The following is a 6,000-nucleotide window of genomic DNA, read 5'->3' on the forward strand; positions in this document are numbered from 1 at the left end:
GAAAGACTGAATAGAGTTTTTGTCACTTATCAGCGCAGTGAATGAAACCTGGATACTCAGGAGTAGAGTCATAAAAGACTTTGGAATAAGAATGGAAGGTTGGATGCATTCAGTCAGTTCTAAAACAATATGTAGGACTAGAAGAGGGTCATTTTTCATATAGCTCAGCAAGTCATGCAGTAGATGGAGAGGGAACCTAAAAGGATTGGGCAGCACTACCCAGTGTAGATTTCAATTTGCTCCTCTGCCAAAATACTATCAGAAACCTCCAGAACTACTCTCCTACATCTACAGTCACTCATCAAATGCATTACTTAAACCTTTATAGCTGAGAGCATCAGAATTGTGTCACTCTTGTAAGTGAAAAATATTATGCAAGGACTTCTGTGCTTGCATGCTGTGACTTTAGATTTTGGACCCCGTGTTTAAAAATTACAGCTCTAACATTTCTTCCTCTTCTTGCACTCAGAGCTGCAGTTCCCCTCCTCCACGCTGTTCCTCTGGGTTGTAAACTTCAAATTTCCTTTCTTTCTTTCTACTGAACAGCTGCAGAGGGGATTTTTCTATTTGCTTGTTTTCCCTCGCCATGTTTGGTCCCCACAGCTATGACCTTTGACAAAAAGCATAACACATATGGTGAAAAGAAAACAAAGTGAAAAGATAGATTGGCTTAGACCGGAGCTCCTGTGACAGTTTTTGTCATTTAACCTTAATTATAGACAGCAGAGCCCTACTCATTGGTGTTACATTAGCTGGCGCAAGTTTGTTCCCATCTGCTGTTCCTGAGAGTAGCACTTTCCACTGGGTTAGAGTCTGGGAAACAAGCCGCTCTTCAGCTTCATTATCCCCTAGTTTGCCATCCTCTCCCCAGAAGCGTGCTCCAGCCAAAGGCCTTTGTGCTCTTTTTACCTTGATCAGGGAGACCTCTGGCTTACATCGACTAGTTTCCTTTCTCTGGTGATGCAAAGCAGACATAAACCTGTGGTGCATAATGAGTAAGAAGGGCTGAGAGCGAGCCTTTGCGTTTTTCCTGTGCGTGCACAGTGACGCATGCAGAGCCTGTCTCAATGTTGTGCTCACTGGCCTATCACCCTAATCTTCTTGCTGCTAACCTCCACCACTCTCATGCTAATGCTCATCTTCACATGAGCGCACGTAAAACCAGCAAGGGGATTTGGGAGCAGCTGAAACAAATGGATCAGTAGGGTCTTTCTCTGCCAAGTTATGTTTTCCCAAGGTTCCCATCACTGATCTACTGTAAAAATAAATTCTCCAAGTCACCAGACAGCAGCCACCATAACAGACTCATCTGGCGTCCATGCGTGAGGGACTGGCGATCATTAGCCCATCACGAGCTGGCTTTTTTACACACTGTTTGGCTGGTTGGACACAGCACAGGGAAGTTTTCAGGTCCTGTAGCACTCCCCAGGTGCTTTGCAGATGTTAAGAGGTGCATCCCGTGGTTTCCTGCTGAAGGATGTGCTCCCCGCAGTAGATGCTGGATGTGCTTGCATTGTGCAGGTGCACTAGGTTGTCTAAAGTAAGTTTAAATAACTTAATTATACTGATAGCCTGTGTACATACAGTAGCAGGTTCAGAGGTCTAACTCTCTAACCTGAATCATTAATTCAGCTTGTCTGCCCAAACCCCTTCCATCAGTGTCCCTTCTGTACCTGACACAGCCTTCTTGTCCAATCCACCCCATCTTCTCTGTGAGTTGATCTCCATGCTTTTCTTAGCACTGAAAACCAGCTCAATTCCCAGTGCCAGTTTACCTGAGCACTGTCCAATTGATCTCAAGCTTGCTCTTAAGGACTTTGCTGCAGAATCACCTGTGATCAGGCAATTTATTGAACTTTCCTTTGAGGTTTCACCCAGGAAATAACATCTACCCATTCAATAGCATCTACCCTTGGTGTCTATTGTTTTCCTCCCAAGCCCTGCTCAGACACAATGAGATGGACTCAAACGAGGGCTGTGTGGGTTACTGTAGAGTTACTAAGAGGGCTGCAGCATTTGTCTTGACTGCTTCCTAAGCCTTCCACATTACCAACCTGCCGAGTGAATATCTATGATAGAACATTTTCTGACATGCTTCTGCTCTTCCTTGTATGCTGTACTTTCCTTCCAGGTCACACAGTAATCCTTTGAAGAAAAAAAATATCTACAGGAATAGTCTATAGGCTCTATAGGAAGATCTGCTTAACGCCATGTTCCTTAAACTCTCATGTGACTCAACTTGATTATTTGCTTTGGATCAGTAAGCATCATCTCCCAAAAGAATCTTGCAGTCTCAGGTTCTGCAGTCTGAGAAGAACGGTTATTATTCCCACAGCAAAGGTAATATTTGATTCTGTAAGAACAGAGGCCATGGAAAACTCTCTGAGATGAGGCCTGGTCGCAAGGCAGAGGGACTCTCAGCAGCAAGCTCTGGGCAGTTGGAGGAAAGGCAGTTTTATTCATGGAGAGGATGAGGGGAGTGAAAAGGGCTCAGATTTTACCCCTGCCTTTCAGGGTGAGAACTCATTTTTACTTACTGTTCCTAGTCACCATGCTGATACTTACCTCTTCTGTAAAGTGCTCTGAGATCTACAGGTGGGAAGAAGCACCATTACTCAGCAGCTGTAAATTTCCAGACCTGCTTGTCTTCCACTTCTCCTGCTCTCTGTGCTGGATGCTGCCTTCATGTCTCCCACACTGGTGTGCTGCTGCAGACTGGGAAGAGGAGAGCATCACTCATTCACTATGTAAATCCATTGACGAAAACATGAAATGCATTGTGCTTCTAAAACTTGCTGAGCTTGTTTGAATAAATGCCAAGGATTAACAGCATGTAAATTCACCATTGATTTGACAACAATGATGCTATGTGCCCCAAACACTGATGGGATTTGTTCAGTGTTTAGGATGTGGGCTCTGAGGTGGAAAAAAGGGATTACTAGTAATTTTTTAAGCCTCTTTGGCTTCACCAAGGCAGACTGTTGGTATTATATAAATTCTTTAGATAAAATAAATATCAGTCTTTGCATAAGGAGAGTGGATATTTAACTTTTCCAGCTTAGAGCTGAACAGTAAATTTGTGGATCTGTTTAAGCCAGGAAATAAAAATAGCCCCATCTCTTTAAAATGGGGAGGAAGGAGCTGTGGGGATGGAAATCCCTAAGGCCAGCAGTAAAGCAGTGGTGTGTGTCTCAAAAACAGTGAGACAAAGATGTCTTTTTATGAAGAAAACTAGAACCGTCATCTCCACTATTTGTCCCTTCTCTGCTTGCCTCTCCTTGGCTCCAGTGGTAACTGTACAAGTGCTGTACCTGTGAAACCAAAGCATTGTTCCCTTAAAAGAAAAGCAACCCAAAGTATTGTTTTGGGGGGTTTTTGTTTTTAAATACACTTGCTGATGGATAGGTTCCTAGATCTATATTTAAACTTCTTAGTACAGGGCCTGATTTTCAAAGATGCTCAGTGGGCAACAACCCTCTCACTATCTTATCTCTTTCTTAGAGCTGTCCTCAAAGAGGGGTTTTCAGATGGTTATTTAGCTTTTAACAAGAAACATTTGTTCATCCAGTGATAAAAGAATATAAAATATGCCCCCTCTCACTTCAGCCCTCCCACTGTGTTAACCCTACAGCCTCAGCCATGGTTAATCAAGATGTGCAAATTATACTGATAACATGGCCTTACTTCCTTCCATCAATATGGACTTAGTAGGATATCAACAGTACCCAAAACTCAGCAGAAATAGTTACTTTAGTGCTTTCCGTGGTATTAAGTGGGGGGTTGAGTGCTGGGGAAAGTGAGGCCATCTGCAGCTGTGCTCAGTCATTCTTGCCTCCATCAGCATCCCAGGGCAGATGTGATAGGTTGGATACTCCAGTTTCAGGTTGGGTATTAGGAACCATTTCTTCTCAGCACGAGTGGTGCTGCAGTGGCACAGGCTGCCCAGGGAGGTGGTGCAGTCACCATCCCTGGAGGTGTTCAAGAGTCGTGTGGATGTGGCACTGAGGGATGTGGGCAGTGGGCAGGGTGGGCTGGTGGTTGGACTGGATGTTATTAGAGGTCCTTTCCAATATTTATGATTCTATGATATTGTTCTGTGTGTTATGTGTGTATTTGAGGAATAGAAAATGAGGTTTCTACTGAAAGGACTCTTACCTTAAGAAGAAAAAAATTAAATACTGTGTGTTCACTGCTCGAGTAAGCACCTAATAAGCGCTTAGCAGCTTGGCAAACGATGAGCCAAAACTGATAATATTGTCTCCCTAGTGAGTCTGCCTGCTTGGCTTTATTGCTTGTGTGTTGACTTCAATGGGCTTTTTGCATCCTTTCCAAAGCTGGGTCTATGTAAGACTAGGAAAAGCATGCTGTTTATTTTTTTTTCCCTGCTCACCAGCTCTATCACAGATATTTCAGAGTATTTTCTACCGGAGACAGACTGTTGGGAATAAAACTTGCAAGGAACTCACATTATTACCTGCGGGTCTGTCATTAACCCTTTTCTGTACTCATAGAAATGTTTCTCCAAGGGGAAAACTCTTAATTATTGTGCTTCAACAATTTTAGCTTTAAATAAGGGCAAACATCATTCAGTCCCTGATGTTGTTATTATTCAGCTTACACCTAAGTGCAGAGGACTATCTAAGTGGATACAGTCCTGCCTTTTCAGGTTGACTGGTCTTGAAAGTAAAAGCATCGGAACTCATTCTCATCTTCAAAATCTGCCTGAAGAATAACTCACCCTGCAGGTCAGGAGAGACTGCTTGCCTTGAGAGGGCAGGCAGATGAGAGCAGAGAAATTGCCATCTGAGCTCTCCTGGGGTTGCAACACAGCAGTCAAAAGCAGTTCTTGAGGTGAGATTAGCACTTCAGAATCACGTATGTACCCTCCACAGTTGTGCTTGTCCAGTCGCTTCAATATTCTTTTTCTCTGTGCTAGGCTTGTGCTGTGCTTACCAGCAGCACTGGCTTCACCCAGAAACCAATAGGTGAGGGTCAGCCATGCATCCAAGCTAGAAGCAGTTGGAAACAAGCTAGGACTGTGCTTGGTTGCTGGAGCCTGCTTTACTCGGATTTACTGGGATTTCTGCTAATTGTCCTGGGCAATGTCTTGGCCTTCACTGTGTGTCTCATGTGCTGTCGTTTATTCATAATAGCTTAGGGAGGAATTCTTTTAAGAACAAGCTAGACAGCAGATCTTATAGTGAGGCCTTTTGAGTTGTACTTGCATTAGAGATTTGCAATGGGGCTTTGAGTGAGCCTCGTCTTTGATGCATAGCTTTTGGGTGCACCTTTGAATGTATCCTTCAGTTTGTTCCTCTTATGATAACATCAACAAGTCTCACTGCTTTTGCTCAGTAGATGATAATAATACAGAGACTGTGCATCCTGGTCCCCTGAATTAGTGCAGAATTGTTGCTTTCTCCTCTCTTCAAACTCTTTGATATAACATCAGTGGAGTTCATGACCACTCTTTCACTCTTTGTATTCCCAGACACAGTTTCCTTCTGAGAGACACAAGTCAGACTGTATGGGGTTAATCTCACCAGCTGGATGTTGCTGAGCTCCCTGTGTGGCTGGTGTGCAGGTAAGTGGCTGTTCTCCTTCTGCTGGTTGTTGTTACTCAGAGAAGCACAGCCTATGGGGGCTCCAAGCAGCCCATCCTTGCTCCTCATGGGAAATTTGCTGGAGGATCCCTGCCCAGATGTATCAGACACACTTTATAGCACACTGCAAAAAATTGTCCCTTTCACAAACTCAGGTTAGACCTTTTATTTCTTCTCTTGGAAGAAAACTAATGTGTATTTTTGCAGACACTGCTTCAAGAAATGACACAAACAAAAGCACATAAGCAAGAAGCCAAGGGCTGGGGGCAAAGACCCACAGAATGGGTGTCCTCCCCAAACATTCCTAAGAATCTGCCTAGCAGCTCTTGTGCATCCAGAGGATGTGCTGATGCCCGTGAGCAGAAACTGTCCCATGCAACACAGCCTGGCAGCATCC

Source organism: Coturnix japonica, chromosome 1 (genome assembly GCF_054131305.1).
Source record: "Coturnix japonica strain WE chromosome 1, WE-NBRP24, whole genome shotgun sequence".
Taxonomy (NCBI): domain Eukaryota; kingdom Metazoa; phylum Chordata; class Aves; order Galliformes; family Phasianidae; genus Coturnix; species Coturnix japonica.